The sequence below is a fragment of the Cucurbita pepo genome, chromosome 9 (genome assembly GCF_057944985.1).
Source record: "Cucurbita pepo subsp. pepo isolate OVF chromosome 9, ASM5794498v1, whole genome shotgun sequence".
NCBI classification, from domain to species: Eukaryota; Viridiplantae; Streptophyta; class Magnoliopsida; order Cucurbitales; family Cucurbitaceae; genus Cucurbita; species Cucurbita pepo.
The window spans coordinates 9,472,210-9,491,075 of record NC_141806.1 but is presented as its reverse complement, the minus strand read 5'-3'; positions in this window follow the sequence as shown (position 1 = coordinate 9,491,075).

Below are 18,866 nucleotides of genomic sequence, written 5' to 3'. Positions count from 1 at the left end.
TTATTTGGCAAGCATTCAAGTTTGGTTAAACAAAATTTTGACACCTCAAAATTCCACTAACATGGATTTTTCGATTAAATGAAGTCAACATTTTGACTTTCTTCATTTTAATTCAACAATTAATTTGAATAATGAATTTCAAATTAAAGTAACATTAAATGATTAATTAAACTATTTAATTAATATTTAATATTAATTCAAATGCCAATCCCAATCAATTCCGACACATAATTGATTAAGATATTTAAATCTTATTTAAATATCTCAGATTCTCTCTTTTTCTTTAATTCGTAAATAAAACAAAAATGCGGTTAAATATATCCTATATATGTAGCGCATATTCCTTAATTTGAATTCGAACACTTCGAACTCACTCATCACACTGTTCTATGGTTCAGTCCGATATGAGCTAGCAGAGGGACCTAATGGACCTATAGATCATGGGCTCCAACGATCCAAGATTAACCGGTTAAACTCATTAACCTTGTTAACCAACATTCGTTAACTACTAAGACACTCGACTATAGCCTAGTAGTTGACTCCCCTCACTATAGATATATTTTTGTCCATTTGATATAACCATGATTGGTAAGTCAATCATTCACAGGTTGTTCGTAACTAGACCTAGGTCAACTTACCGTTTTACCCCTAAAGTTACTTCTTGTTCCTTATGTCTCACTGATCCTCTAATGAACAATTGGTTTGTGGTCCAACCATTAAACCGAATCCCTCTCAGGCCAATGAGAGGGTTGGGCCCCTTGTTCAAGACCTGGAGTCAGTGCTTAAGGGAACTACCTCTCTTCTATCCCTAAAAGTGGGTAGGAGTGAATTCCATCTTGCACCCCACGTCCCCAGCTATTCACCCAGTCTTACCCCTGAAATGGGAGGCCTATTAAGTCGGCGAACTAGAGCCACTCTCACCCATGCAAATCTAAGGATAATTCCGAATAAACAGGAGTTCATGGTTAGCTCAGGATTAAGACCGAGTTACCTAGGTTATCAAATGAAAAGAAAATCAGTCTCAACAGTAAACGACTTTATAAAGTTTGAGTGATTTTCTTCATGGTCCGATCTTATGCAATACTCATTGCATAGGACGCCCCCACTCACATGTCTCCACATGTACAATTTGGTGATCACATTGTTTATATCATATACAAAACTTGATCCACTCTTATGTCTCTACATATAGTTCAAGTAATCATAATATAGCCAGAGTGTTCTTAGTTTATTGGATTTAGATTAATGATCGTAAAGTTCACTTTATTCAATACCAATCTTTACTGAATAAACAACAATAATAACTTTATTGAAAATAGAATATGTTTTTGTTTACAAACTATGAGTTATTGGACATAAAACCCAACAAACTGGTCTACAAGAGGATTAAAATTAAAAAAAATACAGGGAGGGTGACGGTTTGGTTTGACATGGCGGGTTCGACTTAACTTGCCACGTCATCATCCTCTTCCTCTTTTAAGAAGAAGACGCGCATGTCCAATAGCGCTGCCGTTTTAAAACGCCTCTCACCTGCTCCTATCATGACATTGCTCCCCTTGATTTCTTCATTCAACTTAAAGATGGTGTTACAAGGATGAGCTTGGGATTGACTTCATACATTCTCTTGGATTGTAGCCTAAGTTATTTGCCTCTAAAGTTCGTCGGAAAACTAATACTTACCTCTAGTTAAATTAGTTGGTTTGAACGAACATCTTTATATGTGTGGCATTAATCTCGCCAGCTCCAAAAAGTGGCATTGCTCCCCTTGATTTCTTCATGAAACTTAAAAATGGTGTTACAAGGAAGAGCTTGAGATTGACTTCATACCTTCTCGTGAATTGTAGCCTAAGTTATTTGCCTCCAAAGTTCGTTGGAAAACTAATACTTCACTCTAGTTAAATGAATTGGTTTGAAGGAACGTCTTTAAGTGTGTGGCATTAATATTTATAAATTCTTCTCAATCTACAGCTCACCCAAAAAAGGAGATAATTGACTTGTTGGGCAACTCGATCTACGACGTTTTAGCTCTAGATTTCTCTCCTATCTCTCTTCCCTCCTCTTTAGATGGAAGACCATGACTGTGTTTTCCAGATAAGAAGTTGTTTTAAGCGTTTTTCAAAGTTTATGCTATAAATGATGTTCATGTAAGAGTTATATTTCCACATTATAGATGAACATGAGACGTTAGTAGCGACTCTAAGTATGTGGAAATTTAGGGTCGTTATAGTTGATATCAAAGCTATAGGTTTTAGATTCTGTAGACTAGCCTACGATGTAGGCTTGGCACATTCCATAGTCCCAACGTCGATGTCCTATCACCTTCAGGTACGTCTTGCATAAGATAAGAAAAGAGAAACATTTTCGAACTCCCATGCATTTTTCTAGTGATATTACTGAAATTGTTGTGATATTTCATGTATTTATTATAGAGTATGATGTGATTTGTTGTATGTTGAGTGATTTTGTTTGCAATATGATGTGACTTTAGAATATGTATTTTTAATAATATATATGCATAGTGATGAACCTTAGACTTAAGAAATGCTATCTTGGTTTCTTGAACCATGCTGCTTAGACCACGCGAAAGAGTAAGACAAGGAAGGGGACGATGTCCTATTAGAGGTAGAGGACGAGGTGAGGCTGAAGAGAGTTCACCTCAAGAAGGATCACAGATGGGGTTTGAATTAGAACCCTTATTGCATGAAATGTCTGTAAGCACCCCTTTGGGGGCAGACTTAGTAGCTAGGGATAGAGTAAAAATGACCAAGTAATCATAGGGAACCAAACTCTATGCGTTAACCTGATGGTAGTAAACATGATGGACTTCAACGTCATACTAGGCATGGATTAGCTAGCCGAAATCATGCTAGTATAGACTATTGTAAAAAGGAAGTAACATATTTGCCATTGGCGGGACCTACCTTTAAATTTAAAGGCATGAGTACCGGGATTACCCCTAGGTAGTCTTGATGATGAAAGCAAATAGGTTAGTCCAACAAGGCGGATGGGCTATATTAGCATGTGTTGTAGACGAAAGAGGAAAAGAAAAGACCCTAGAAAACATGTCAATAGTTAACAAGTTCCCAGATGTATTTCCGAATGATCTACCTGGAATATCCCCTTCCTGAGTGGTTGACTTCGTCATCGAACACGAGCTAGGAACTGGGCCTATTTCCAAAGCACCCTATCACATGGTGCTAACAGAGTTGAAGGAACTCAATGCGTATTTACAAGACTTACTGAATAAAGGGTTCATTCGACCTAGCGTATCCCCTTAGAGTGCACCAGTGTTTTTTGTTAAGAAGAAAGATGGATCGATTACAGAGAGCTAAATAAGAGAACCATTAAGAACAAATACCCTCTGCCTCGAATGGAAGACTTATTCGATCAACTCAGAGAGGCAACGATATTTTCTAAGATAAATTTGCGGTCAGGTTACCATTAAATAAAGATTAAAGAAAAAGACAATACCAAAGACAGCATTTAGGACAAGGTACGATCACTATGAGTTCGTAGTGATGTCATTTGGCCTCACCAATGCTCCAACTATATTAATAATGTTAATGAACCGAGGGTTCAAGGACTGTCTAGACACTTTCGTGATCGTGGTCATTGATGACATCCTAGTGTACTCAAAAACAGACTTGAAACACTAGGAACACTTCTGAAATGTCCTAGCCACCTTAAGAGAGAACAAGTTATACGTGAAGTTCTCAAAGTGTGAATATTGGTTACGACAAGTCTTTTTCCTAGGACAAGTGGTGACAAAGGACGGAGTATCCATAGATCCCACTAAGGTCAAAGCGGTCGCAAAGTGGGAATGCCCAACTACGATAACATTAGTACGGAGTTTCTTAGGACTAGCAGGCTACTATTGATGGTTTGGGCAGGACTTCACTAGGATAGTCTCGCCTTTAACATAGTTAACGAGAAAAGGGGTATCATTTATATGGAATGATGCTCATGAGGCAAGCTTCCAGAACCTAAAAGAGAGATTGGTAACAGCCAGATACTCACAGTACCTGAAAGCTCAAAAGGGTACGTAATCTATAGTGACGCGTCCAAGAAGGGACTAGGATGTGTGTTAATGTAACATGTAAGGTTGTTGCATACTCCTCCCGTCAACTAAAAGAATACAAAAAGAATTACCCTACCCACGGCCTAGAATTGGCCGCTGTAGTGTTCGTACTAAAAATTTGTAGAACCCAAAGCCCAAATCCCTCCTCGGACCAGTAGCCAAATGTCAATCCAACTCGCAACCCGCGTCCCGTGCTTGCCTCTACAAACCCGAGGTCCAAGTTCCCTCGACCCAACCAAACCAGCCCGCAGCCTAACTCACTCGTGGCCCAATCTGTAAACAGAAACCCAATCAGCAGCTGATAAGGCAACCCTAATCCTCAACTCAACGATCCAAGCTTATGTTGAAGCAAGAACCCTTAAATCAAAGTAATTAACACCTCCTTATACGAAATTTGGATCAACCAAGAGATAAGGCTAGAATTAGATTACCTCTTACGATCGAAGATCTAGAAGCAAGATTTGGAAACCATGTTCTAAATCGAGTCACTCCACAATCTAACTTGATCAAGGCTTGATTGAATGGCTCGGGTGCAATTCTACTACAAGAATTGCTTGAAACTTAGAAATGGAAAATATGATGCTCGGATTTCTAAGGGAAACGTCTCAATTTGAGATCTGAATTACATTCATCCACGAATCTTATTTTTACATAACATATTGTGGGTATTTATAGTCTCCCAACAAAAGATGTTTGTGGACGGGATTTATTCGAGATGTTTGTGGACGGGATTTATTCCCGATCCCCTTTAATCTCCACAAAGAATAAGTCAAATTGACCATTTGACTTTTACATAATTTATCAAATTAAACATAGTTTTTTCTAACAAACGTTGATGTGCTTGAGTGGCTAATGCGGCAGACGTGTAATCAATTGAGCTCTTTGTGCTTAGGTTCAAATTTTATTGTTGACATAGTTTTTTGAATCTTTTGGAACACCGTGATTCTTATCATCAGCCTAGCCGTAAACGCGACCGCGAGCCAACCCAAATCGACATGGGCTGCTATGGTGCTGCCACGTGTCCATTTGCTATGAAAGCAACCCTTCGGCTTGAGCGGTTTGGATGCTCCGACGACGCTTCGGTGGCTCCACTGCTCTTTGTGCTTAGGTTCGAATTTTATTGTTGACATAGTTTTTTTAATCTTTTGGAACACCGTGATTCTTATCATCAGCTTAGCCGTAAACGCGACTGTGAGCCAACCCAAATCGACATGGGCTGCTATGGTGCTGCCACGTGTCCATTTGCTATGAAAGCAACCCTTCGGCTTGAGCGGTTTGGATGCTCCGACGACGCTTCGGTGGCTCCACTACTGTTTTAGCCTAGTTTCCACTGTTTCGACCATCCTAGATCCATTTTCGGCCCCAGTTAAGGTAATCGAGGTCGTTTTAGAGCCGTATTTCACATTTATTGAATTATTAGTTATTTAATTGTGAAATACTAATGGAAGGTGGTGAACGGTGTGATAGGAAACAAACTCTGGCACCGTAGGAAGTAGCTCTCAAGGAACGAGAGCTTATGTTTAGCTAATTAGGGAGTACTTTAGCCAAGGCTAAGTGGCCTTACTATAGGATATGCTAAAAATTGTATGAGTTATGATGATGTATGAACTGTGTTGTACGATGTCGTATGTTAGTATATGATGATGTATAAGTTATGATGATGTATGAGTTGTATCGTATGATGCCATATACTAGTATATAATGAATGATGTATGATTTGTATCATATGATGTCATATATTAGTGTATGATGATGTATGAGTTATGATGATGTACGAGATATGATGATGTACGAGATATGATGATGTATGAGTTATGATGCTTTATGATGTGCGTAGTATATATATATTTCGATGAATGATGTACTTGATATGCTTGATGCACTTTATGACAATATGATGAGCATGATGATTGTGTGATGTTTACCTTAATATGATGATATTTTCCATATTGAGCATGCTATATGATGATGAGTGCCATATTTCATCATGTCGTTAGATCGACATACGACACAACCCTTTAAGAGCATGAAAATGATATTAATATAAATATCCACGAGTATGTGTTACCTAGAGTAACAAAGAGATGCGACTAGAGGGTTGTGTTAGAAGAGATATTATGATGAATTTAGAGGGACCTCATGCATGTTGTATGTTTATAAGCATAGGGCTACTTCCCCTAGAGATGATGAGTGTGGACGCACACAATATGATGATGAGTGCGAATGTGCACAGATGAGGGTGTTCCTGAGGCATATGACATTAGCTTGACCAGAGGGTTTAGGGGATGTGCGAGCGCCTTGTGGATTCACACTCGCACGTGTGAATCGTGTGTAGGGAAGTACTTCACATCCAATTTTTCCAAGACTGAAGGTCACCCCTATGATGTTAGAGATAGGTCCTTAAATCATGATTGCATGTGTTTGCGTTTGCATGACCTCCTATAGTGGGGCCACTTACTAAGTATTCTTCGAAATACTAAGGTCGTGTGCCACATTATTTTTTAGGTAAAGGCAAGGCGCACTTGTATGGAGGACGGCGGCATCGCGAGCAAAGATTGTGGCATATGCATAGGGTAGATTCATATTTAAATTTCAAGGTTTAGGTTAGAATAGTTTGTTATACATTTCATTGTTTTAAATTACTTCGTATTTCTTTTATTTTCTCTAAATTCTAAATGTCAGTATTTCGTATTTAAACATGTAAGACCAGGGTTGTATTTTCGAGAGAAGAAGTTGTTTTAATCATTTTTTCAAGTTTACATTATAAATGATGTTCATGTAAGAGTTATATTTCCACATTATAGATGAGCATGAGACGTTAGTAGCGACTCTGAGTATGTGGAAATTTAAGGTCGTTACACTTTGAGCATTACTATGAGCTAACAAGGGGACCTTATGGACTTACATATTATAAGCTCCAATGATATAAAACTAATTAATTAAACTTTTTAATTAATCAATTTCCCTTCATTAACTATAGATCACTCCACTATAGACCTATTGCACTCTTATGCACTGTAGGACAAGTTATGTCGATTGATATAAATATTACAAGCAAGTCGATCCTTCACGAGTTGTTCATAATTACGGTTGGGTCAAAAGTCTATTTTACCCCTGTAACTACATCTTTCACCTTACATACTACTGATTCTCTAATGAACAATTTGTTTATGATCCTTCACGAGTTATTTTATGCATGAAAATGATTTTTCTAACAAAGGTTAGATGTTTCAGTCAGAGGTCTTGAACATAGTTAAAATACGCAATGTTATGACCATAGAGATGGTAAAAAATGTATCAACGTATACTGACGATTAAATAGATTCAAATGAAAACGACCAAGAAAACTTGATAGACGACAGCATCTTATAGTCTGCTACAGATATTAAAAGTGGTATTGTCGAAAGGAAATTTTGTCACTATGAAGTATGTAAATATGAAATATAAGTATGGTGTGAACAAAAAAAAAAAAAAAAAAAAAAAAAAAAAAAAAAAAAAAAGCTAACACAATAAAAGTTGAAACATTGTATACCTAAACTGATTTATGAATGACATAAACTGATTTATGAATGACATAAATGACTTTAATGTGAGCTAAGCTCAGGAAGTCGTGAGATGTAGAAAACCTCCGTGCCTAACACTAATTGAAAATTTTTAAAGTTACAATCGAGCCACATTGTGGATGAGATATTATGATCATGGTCAAAGTTTTATAAATATTTATAAACATGGATGGGAGTTTGAGATTTTTAAGATATCTTAAATTTAGGAATGATTTAAGATTGATTTGGGAGGAGTCACAATATTAAAAAAAATAAAAAATATAAAAAAGCCCCCTTTGGTTGTGTTGCCTTTTCATATAACAAATGAAAAAATGTTAAAATGAGACCTTGAAGATGTATGGACAAAAAAGTGCATCATTGGACCTTTAGCTAGGCTTAAAAAAAATTTGACTTGGAGGACAATGTAATGAAGGAAACTGATTAAACTATTGATCTTGTTGTCCGAAGAAAGCAAGTCATCTAGAAGAAAGTGAGAAAATTGAAATTGAGGTTGAGGTAAGTATTTAAGTTCTCCATCATTATTGTCCACATGAATGTTGATTTCAATGCGCCTAAACCACAATCATACTAAATGGATTCTATTTTTCATGAAATTTTAGGAGAAGACTCAATATGATATGATAAGGTTATGTATGAAATTTGATGATAATTAGATTATGGGAAAAGGCTAAACCCAGGGTAGGTGTAAAATGACTAAAATTCCCCTATAATTATATATAGCTGGCTTATGAGCAAAGTGACCCCTAAATGACATTTAATTGAATGAGGAGACTTATGTTACAAGGCCATTGAAATATGTTGATGATTTAAACCAAGTTTTGCGATGGTAAATGACCAAAATATCCCTATAAGAATTCTAGGATATTTTCAAAACCTTAAATACTCAAAAAAAAAAAAAAAAATTATGAGACTCATTTACAATATAAGGGTAAGTATGAAAGATTTTAAGGAGATTATAACAACTTAGGGATATGAGCTAAGAGAGAAAGTATGTAACTACCCCTCAAGACACTTGATAAGAAATCAAGGTTTTTATGATTACCAAGTGACAAGATACTTATGAAAGATTTATGCATATAGAAAAATATTTATGACTCATATGGATTAGGGTGTACTTGTTAAGAATTTTTCCTTAGTTGTACTTCAAGACTTAACAAAAAACTCTTGAACGAGAACCCGAGATATTTTAAAGACCTCCCGATGAGTAGTGCAATATGGTCTTACGACAATGACTACGTCGTTGGAAACGCATGAACACCTGGGTGTAGGTACTTAAACTATGTCACAAGGAACCCGTGAATCCTTGGACATAGGTATACAAATTGTATCGCACCGAACACATGAAGCCTTGGATGTAAGTATTAAGACTATGTCACGGGGAATGCATGAAGCCTCATGCATTTATTTATTAAATATAAGGAACAGATTAAGATAACAAAAGACAAAAGATACACTTCAAGAAACAAAAGTTCTCTCAAGTATAGGAGTTGAAGAAAGATAATGTTTCAAAGATTTTCTTTAAGTTTCAATATGGTAGTTATGAGTGACTGTGAGGTCTTTTAACTCATTAATGCCCAAAACTTGTATAATTTAATGAACTAGATCTTCGAGAAGGTTCTTAAACTAGTTTGTAATGGTCTAAATAAATTCTAAATGGAGTAACAGGACAAACTCTTAAGCGAACTTAAAGTTCTATATAACACACGGCATCAATGTCATAGAATTTGGTATAGCGAACCATTTTAAACGAAGAGTAGTTTTCCCAAGTTACTAATGAGGTCGTGCAAAAACTAACAGTGATTCCTTCCTTCAAAAGGAATAAAAAAAGATTTTGTACAATTGACGACAACATTGCAAGCAAAGAAGCATGCTGGGGACCTTTAGTGTGTAAGGGGACCTTTAGTGTGTAAGACTAACGTGATAACCACTACACCACAACAACTAAATGTCCATGATGTCCATGATAAAAAAAAATAGTTAATAATTAAAAAATTTAATGTTTAAACAAAATATCCTTAGAACCTCGCAAGGTTTCATCAATAGTTAATAATTAAAAAATAGTTAGTGAGATGAAACCGTTAATATCTTGTTTGAAAAATACAATTTAACTTTCAAACAAAAAAAAAGAAAAACTTCAAAAATAAGTTTTGGTTAATACTCATAATTTTAAAAAGAAAAAAAAAAATAAAAAATACTCTTCAATTTTGTCTTGAACTTTCATTTATGAACATTTTCCAATATGAATATAATACAATTCAATATTTAAATAGACAATTTATTTTCAATCTTATTCTTAAGTATTTTTAAAATGGGTTAACAAATTAGTTCATATACATAAGAATACTTTTGAACTTTTTAAAAAAGATAATCAAGGATATCATATGGTGGTGACCCAATGTAACCCGTGGTCATGTCTTCTTTGAAGAGCCACCTTCGTCCTACCACGGTTTGACTCGTCTACTCCATTTCGAGTCAACAAAGATATCATAGGCTTTGCATCGTACCCAAAATATAATGGCAAGACCAAGTTATCGTTTTATCTATTCATATCCTATATTTAAAATATTATGCATAAAATCATTCAACCACATGAGAAAGAACAATATTACTAGCGAACAAACTGTGGCATCATCGAGACTTGAACCGGAGACCTTTGTATGTTAGACAAACTTGATAACCAACTACACCACAAGACCAAATGATGTGGAAATTTTGTTTTATATTATGATATAATGTTATAAAATTGAGGAGTAAAAAGAATGATAAAATTAGAATTTTAAATCTTTTTTTTTAATTCTAGAATTAATTGAATAGTATTACACATTTGAAGGCTTTCATGGTTATTTTGAGCCATAGGTCCTGCTTTTTAATGGTAACAACTTACAAAAAATAATAATTATAACAATAATAAAGAAATAAATAAATAATTAACCCATCCCTTCGTTCACTGATATCTTAGGACTCCTTCCTCAAATATCACTCTTCAACCCCTACTCTAACTATCATTTATGCTAGAGAGAATAAAAAAATAGATCATAAAAAATTCACATACAAAGCTAGAGAAAGAATAAAAAAATAGCTCTTATTCCAACTATCAGTTATGCTAGAGAGAGAATAAAATGGCTCTGATACATGTTAGATGAACACACTCTCCACAATGGTATGATATTATCCACTCTGAGCATAAGCTTTGCTTCGGGCTTTCCCAAAAGGCCTCATACGAATGAAGATAGTATTATTTGATTATAAACCGATGATCATTCCCTAAATTAGTTGTGGGACTCTCATCCAAAAGAATTAAACTGCTAAACAGAATTAAACGAAAAAAAACAATAAGATTTAGAAGTATTGAAGATTTAGAATAAAATAATTAAAAATTAAAACTAAATATAAAAAAAATGGAGATTTAGTAAAAAGAGCTCTAAATGAAACAAAAGAATTAAAAACTAAAATTAAATACGGGAAGAAAAGAAAATATAAACCAAGACCAATAGAAAAAAAGAGGGAAGATTCAATAAATAGAATTTAAAACTAAATATAAAAAGAAAAATGGAGATAGAGTGAAAAGAACTAAACCATAAAGCATAAAGCAAAAGAAATAAGTGAGGACAAGTACATAATAATGTAACATAAAATAACTTTATTAATTTCTTTTATATATCAGTAACTTCCATATATATATAAAAATAAATATAATATAATATAAAATACTCCCGGACATTTATTCATGCAAATATTCTAATGTTCACATGAAATCTAACCTAATCATTATAAATTAAAGGAATAATTTTGTAAAAGTTCGAATTTAAAACTGATGTCATGGGCTCACATAGGTTGACTTGGATTTCAAAGGATAGAATCGAACTTTAAATTAGTGACAACAACTTAAGCTAATCAGGTAAGTGGCCTTACTATTAGCATGATTATATTTGATGCTGACACGTGCCCTGTGGTTTTGCATGTGTCAGAAACTTCATATGTGTGAATTGTTTATGAATCGATATGACTATGATATGTTATGTATACGTTATGATGCGTGAATGATACGATAACTCGTACATCATCAGGTGTTCAATGATATCTGTGAGATAGGATACGAGAAGGATGCGATAAACGTAATGGAATGATATGACTAAGATATGATTGACATAGCATATGGTTAGGTTATGTATAAAAAAGGATATGATTATCATAGAATGATAGAACGATATGGATGTGTGAATTGTTTATGAGTCGATATGACTATGATACGTTATGTATACGTTATGATACGTGAATGATATGATAACTCGTACATCATCATGTGTTCAATGATATCTGTGAGATAGGATACGAGAAGGATGCGATAAACGTAATGGAACGATATGACTAAGATATCATTGACATAGCATATGGTTAGGTTATGTATAGAAAAGGATATGATTATGATAGAATGATAGAACGATATGGTTAGGATACGTTCCTATAACGGTATGACTCGAATTCGTAAATAAAACGATATGGTTAGGATGCGTTCCTATAACGGTAAGACTAGGATACATTCATGAAACGACGTGAACTAAGATATGCATATAGAAATGATATGACTAGCATAAAATACGATCTCGACGTATGCATGAAAGTATGATAAACGATATGAGAAATGATATGAAAAACGATATGATATGTTCGCTAGCGGGATTGTATTAAACAATAATAAAAATGAAAAAACTGTTGTGACCTTGTACCCCTAACGGGTGTCCGGCACTGAGAGCTACTAGAGAATGCTCGCCCTATAAGAAAAGGAGGCTCGGGTCCTAGTAGGATATGATAGGTCCCGTAATTGCAAGTAAGGGGTGTGTGGATGAGTCACGTAAGTGACTATGACTCGTATAATGTTGTTGACCCTAAAAGTTTTATGTTGACTACAAAGGGGGTCAAACCCACAACCTTCTAATCCAAAGTTAGACACACTAATCCACTGCCCTATGCAGTCATTTTTTAAAGTTTATGCAAATACATTAATATAAATATAATATTTTTATACTTTTATGTTTGAATTCCTACTTAGCATACTGTGATGGAAAGTATTGGGACCTGATGCATAATGTGTGTTCATGTGTATCGAGATACTGCCCCATTATGATGAGCACGGACGCGTACTTCATGAGACTGATTGTTATCATCTTGTTCGCCATAATGCTACGACAATCGCTATTCCCTATGGGTGTCCAGCAACAACTCTCAGCGAGTGCTAGCCAGACAAGTAGGCGTAGGGAGCGTGCGAACCTGCCTAGTGGGCCCATGTTCGTAGGTGTGGCCCATGTGTAAAGAAGTATTACACATCTAATTTAGCCTGAACTAGAAAGCCTTCAAGAGAATGAAATGAACTCTTGTACAGTTGATGACTACATTTCATGTGACTTCATTTCATAACGCCAATAGTCGGGCCACTTATTGAGTACAGGGGTTCCTACACACGGCCCACAAGTCACATTAAAGACCATGGAACTTGTGTTACGATAAGTTGCATTTTATTTATTTTGTAGTCCTTAAGTTAGATTAGGACATTGTTTTATTCTTTTTTTTGTTTTATATAAATTTCACGTTGTTTATTTTTCGTTATTTTTTTTAAGGTTTTATTGTGAATGTTTAAGTCCATGGCATCGTGTTTATTTAAATGAATTTTTCACACAAAAAAGGTCATGTCATGCATATCAAATAGAAAAAAAAAATGTTATTGTTGAGTGTTCTATTGTTGACTGAGTCATTTGTCTATCATGAGTAATTATGTGTTGACTATAGATCATGTCACCTAGAGGATGTGGAAGAGGGCGTACGGAAAAAAGACGACCCCTGTTAAAGGACGGGGTAGGGGTAGAGGGAGTCCACCTCCAGCGACGCACCGGCTACTTGAATGGACCCCATGACGACCCTGATTTTCGAATCATTCTACGCTGTGATGCAAACGATGGTGACCACCCAACAGACCAACAGTACGCAATCCCCGCGAGAAGCGAGGTATGCGAGATTTCAAGCGATAGATTCTCACACCTTTAATGGTGCCTTAGGTGACCCAACAAAGGTACAATTGTCAAAATGGTCCATTGAGACGATTTTCCTATCAATGATATAATAGTCTAAAAAAATCATAAACAAATAAACAACTAAAAATAATTATAAAATAAGATTATGTTATGAAAAAATAATAATAAATAAACAAAAAGAAGAAGAAACAACCCTCCGCGACTTCTCTTCACTAACCTCTTATGTCTTTCCTAAGTAATCTCTTTCCTCAGTTATCTCTCCTCAACCCATCCCTTGCCGAGAAAGTCACCGTTGGAAAAAAGAACAGAAAAACAACAATTGTTAGATTTACTGATGAAAAAATGAGAACCGCTCTTACCTAGTTGAGATTCACCTATAGAGAGATTTACATGAAGATAGATATGTTCATTAAGGTATATATTAAATCTTCATTTCTCTTATCCTATTTCTTTTTTTTGAAATCACCCTACTGTAGTTAGATCTTCATTAAATCCTTACAATGGTTTAGGTTTGAGTTAGAAACTAAACGTTAATCATGTCAAACAAAAGGAAACACGGAGATAAGGAAAGATTTAAAAATAGGGATCCATTCGAAATTTGGAACACATGTGAACATAATTAAAAGGCAATAGAGTAAATACAAATAAAGAAAAAAAAGAAGGAAGATTTCAGTATTAAAAAACTTAAACTAAATATAGAAAGAAAAGTAAATATAGACCCAAAATAACTCTATCAATTGTTTTATACAAAATCATAGAAAACAAGCTTTTTAATAAAAATATAATGATTAGGTACCTAACATTTACTTTTAACAATAAACCAATCTAAACTAGAGAAATAATTTTATAGGGTTCAAACTTGAAACTGATGTCATGGGCTCACGTAGGTTGACTTGGATTTCAAGGGACAGAATCGAACTTTCATTAAGGATATATTCGTGACAACAACTTAAGCTAACCAGGTAAGTGACCTTACTATTGACATGGTTATATTTTATGTTGACACATGCCCGTGGTTTTGCAGGTGTCATATATACTGATATGTGTGAATTATTTGTGAATCGTAGAAGTAAGATTTGTTCATGAAACGTGAAGGTTAGGTTTCATCTTGAAGTACTATGGATATGAGAGGTTGATAAAAGAATATAGTTAGGTTATGGGTAGAAAGAGATAGGATCATGATAGATTGATAGAACGATAACGTTAGGGTACGTTGATGTAACGACATGACTGTGATAGGTATAAGAATGTTGAGGCTATGATAAGTTAGGGAACGATATGACCACGAAGTGTTTACGATATGATATGATTATGATATGACATGTGAATGATGGATGTATATATATTGTGATATAATATAAAGACGATATGAAATATGTTATGGTAAGATATGTGATAAATTGACATGTTTATGATATGAATATATTGTGATGCGATATGTTATGGCATGATACGTATCTGATGAAAATTATTATGCTTGGAAGCATGAAATGTTATGATTATGATACACTTATGTAATTTGAATGATATGATATGATTGACATGCAAAACGACGAACTAGCATGAAATACAACCCCAGCGTATGCATGAAAGATATGATAAGTGATATGAAAAATGATATGGGATGTACGGAACGCTAGTGGGGTTGTATTAAATGATAATGAAAATGAAAAAATATTGGGACTTCATGCATTATTGTGTGCTCATGCATTGGGGGATACCCCTTACCCTTCACGATAGTACCGACGAATACGTTAGGAGGCAGGAATACGATCATTATGGTTATCATAATGCTGCGATGACCAAGCAGGAAAACGATCATTATGTTTATCATAATGCTGCGACGGTTAGGCAGGGGTACGATCATTATGGTTAACCTAATGTTGTGGTGACGGTTACTAGTTCTAACGGGTGTCTGGCCTAAGGAGCTTCCGGAGTATGCTCGTCTAACAAGGAAGGTGGCCCAGCGGTGTGCGAACTGACTGGTGAGTCCATACTTGCACGTATGGGCTATGTGTAGAGTATATGATAGACATCCAAATTACCCGTTAGGACAGTACCGTAGGAAAATGGATTTAAATGTAGGTCCCGTCATTGCATTCACATGTTCTTGCATTTATCCCCCAATAGTGAGGTCACTTACTGAGTATTTCTTAAAATACTCAAGCCACGTGCTACCTTTATTTCAGATTAAGGCAACGCATTCCTGTACGGCTGGCGACGGCATCGCAACTCGAGACTATAGCACATGCATAGAGTAGTCGTATTTATTTTTTTTTTGACTTAGACTAGGATAGGATGTTTTTTAATTTAAACATTCATTTATTTTATTTAGCCTTTTGTTGTGTTATTTTTAAAGGTGTTTTCGAAACACGTAAGTCCATGACTGTGTTTTAAGCTGAAGGTTATGATTCATGAAAGTTTAAATGGTAGTATTTCCGCATTCAATATTTATGATATGCATACAGTCGCGACCTTAAATTAATTAGAAAATTTTGAGTCGTTATAAATGAACTGTCTGGATGATCAAAAGGTGACTTGTGCATCGTTTATACTAAAAAATGATGCGGAGTTATAGTCGGGGGATAACCGGGGGATTCTCAGCCAAGATGGAAGTGTGATACAATAAACATACTTTTAGCTTTTATGTTTAATCTAGTTAATGTATTAAATATTAATATGAACGGTTCAGATTAAGTTTTTTTTTTTTTTTTTTTTTTTTTATCTTTTTATAAACACTTCAAATTAAATATATTTTTTCCATTTGTATTTATTTAACATATTAAATATTTATTCCAACCCTTCAAATTAGATCTATTTTCTTAGATTAAATTTTAATTTGTACCCTTCAAATTTTTCTTTTAACTAAATTAAGGTCTTAATTAATCAATTTTCATTCGTAAACTATATATTTAGAGTTGCACTTTTATGCACGGTAGAACAAGTTGTGTCAATTGATATAATCATTACAAGCAAGTCAATCATTCACAATTTTTTCGTAATTACAGCTGGGTCAAAAGTTCGTTATACCCCTTAATTATATTTTTCACCTTAATACCACTGATTCTCTAATGAACCATTTGTTTATGATTCAATCATAAACTAAGTCCCTCTAGAGCCCGTAAGAGGGGTGGGCCCCATTGTTCAAATCTCAAAATCAACACTAAAGGAAACTACTCATCTACTTACCATATATGAGAATGGGTGAAAGTCATCTCGTGAAATTATGTTTCCATCTCCCGTTTGGTCAAGTACTGAAAATGGCATTCATAATAATTAGGTTACGAAAGTCATTCTCACCCATACAAATGAAAGGATAACCCTCATAGACAAGAGTTCATAACTCACTAAAAATTAAAATCAAGTCGCATATGATCATCTGTGAAATATTAATCTTCTCAATTAATGAATTTATAAATAGAGATTAAATATTTAGTGATTCAGTTCTATACAAACTAATGGTATAGGATTATCCCACTCACATGTCTTTGTTCCCTTCACTTTGAAAGGTTGACCTATTTCTTAACATACCAACCAAGGTTATATAAATATACATGTCAATTTAAAATGATTTTTATTAGGCATAAATTGACCAATATAAAATATAATACACAATAGGGATGTTCAAAAAACTCGATGATCAGAAAAATTCTATCAACTCAACTCTATAGTTTGGGTTGGATTGTGAACTTATTTGGGTTGGATTTGGTTCAAATAAATGAAAATTTTATGAATAAAGTTGGTTCATGATTGAGTTTATCTAACTAACTTGATGTAATAACCAAGAAATTAGAAGAAAAAAATTGACATTGTCCCACATCCCTGAAGTTAGAAGTAGGCCTCCGGTGTAAAATGGAGACACCTTACTTCATTTTATCATCCCACTTGAAAGGTTTGAAGCCAGTCGGAGAATACATTTTCTGAGGACTTCAAGCCAGCATTCTGTCTAATCCGACTTGGGTCTCATAACTCGGTCCCTTTCCTTCTAATTTCAACTATTCGAAAGCATTTAAAGGTAGTCAACTAATTCAAATTTTGAGTTTAAGGTTAGTAGGACTACCTTTTAACTAATTTAAATTTTCAGAGTAGGCTTAGCTATCTTAAAATATTAGAAATATAATTAGAATTTCAAATCTCTATGTTTTTTTTTTTCTAGAATTGATTGAATAGTATTTATATCCTACTTTTAGCAATACATCAAGCTCTTTAATCTTAATATTGGCTGCTAAAAAGTTGACTACTTATTACGGACAACTATACAACTCAGAAAATAATGTTTGGACCCTTTCAATAGAAGCAAATGAGATAATGGTTAGTTTTAATCGACCATATGGTGGGAGTTAAAACCACTTAAAACTGGTGTTTAGATAATGAAAGACACTATGGATTTGGGAGTTCTTTATTGAAAAGAGGATAATCGAGAGTTAATAACATATACTAACATGATTATTCACTATGCTATGCAGTAATTTTTAAAAGTTTATGCTTATACTTTAATATAAATATATATTTTTATACTTCTACGTTTGAATTTCCACCTATCATACTATGATAGAAAGTATGGAGACCTGATCAATAATTGTGTTCACGTGCATCGAGATACTTCTCCATTATGGTGAGTACGGACACGTAGACCATGATACTGATTATGACCATCATGTTCGCCATAATGCTACGACGACTGCTATTCCCTCTAGGTGTCCAGCAATAGCGCATTAGCGAGTGCTAGCCCGACCAGCAGGCCTAGGAGGCGTACGAGCCCATCTTGTGGATTCACGTTCGCACGTGTGGGCCATGTGTACAGAAGTATTATACATGATGTTTTTAATGATAGGTCCCACCAGTATGTGACTCCATTTCATAACCCCAATTTCAAAACCATGGAACTTGTGTTAGGATAAGTTGCATTTTATTTATTTTGTAGTCCTTAAGTTAGATTAGGGCATCATTTTAATCGTTTTTTGTTTTATACAAATTTCATGTCGTTTATTTTTAGTTTTTTTGTTTTAAGGTTTTATTATGTATGTTTAAGTCCATGACATCGTGTGTTATGAATTATTTAAATGAATGTTTTCGCAAAAAAATGTCAGGTCAGGTCATTCACATCGTAGCGACTCTATTTTAGTAGAAAAATAGGGTCATTACAATTGGTATCAAAGCCCTACGTTACAGATTCTGTTGTCTAGCATACGAGGTAGT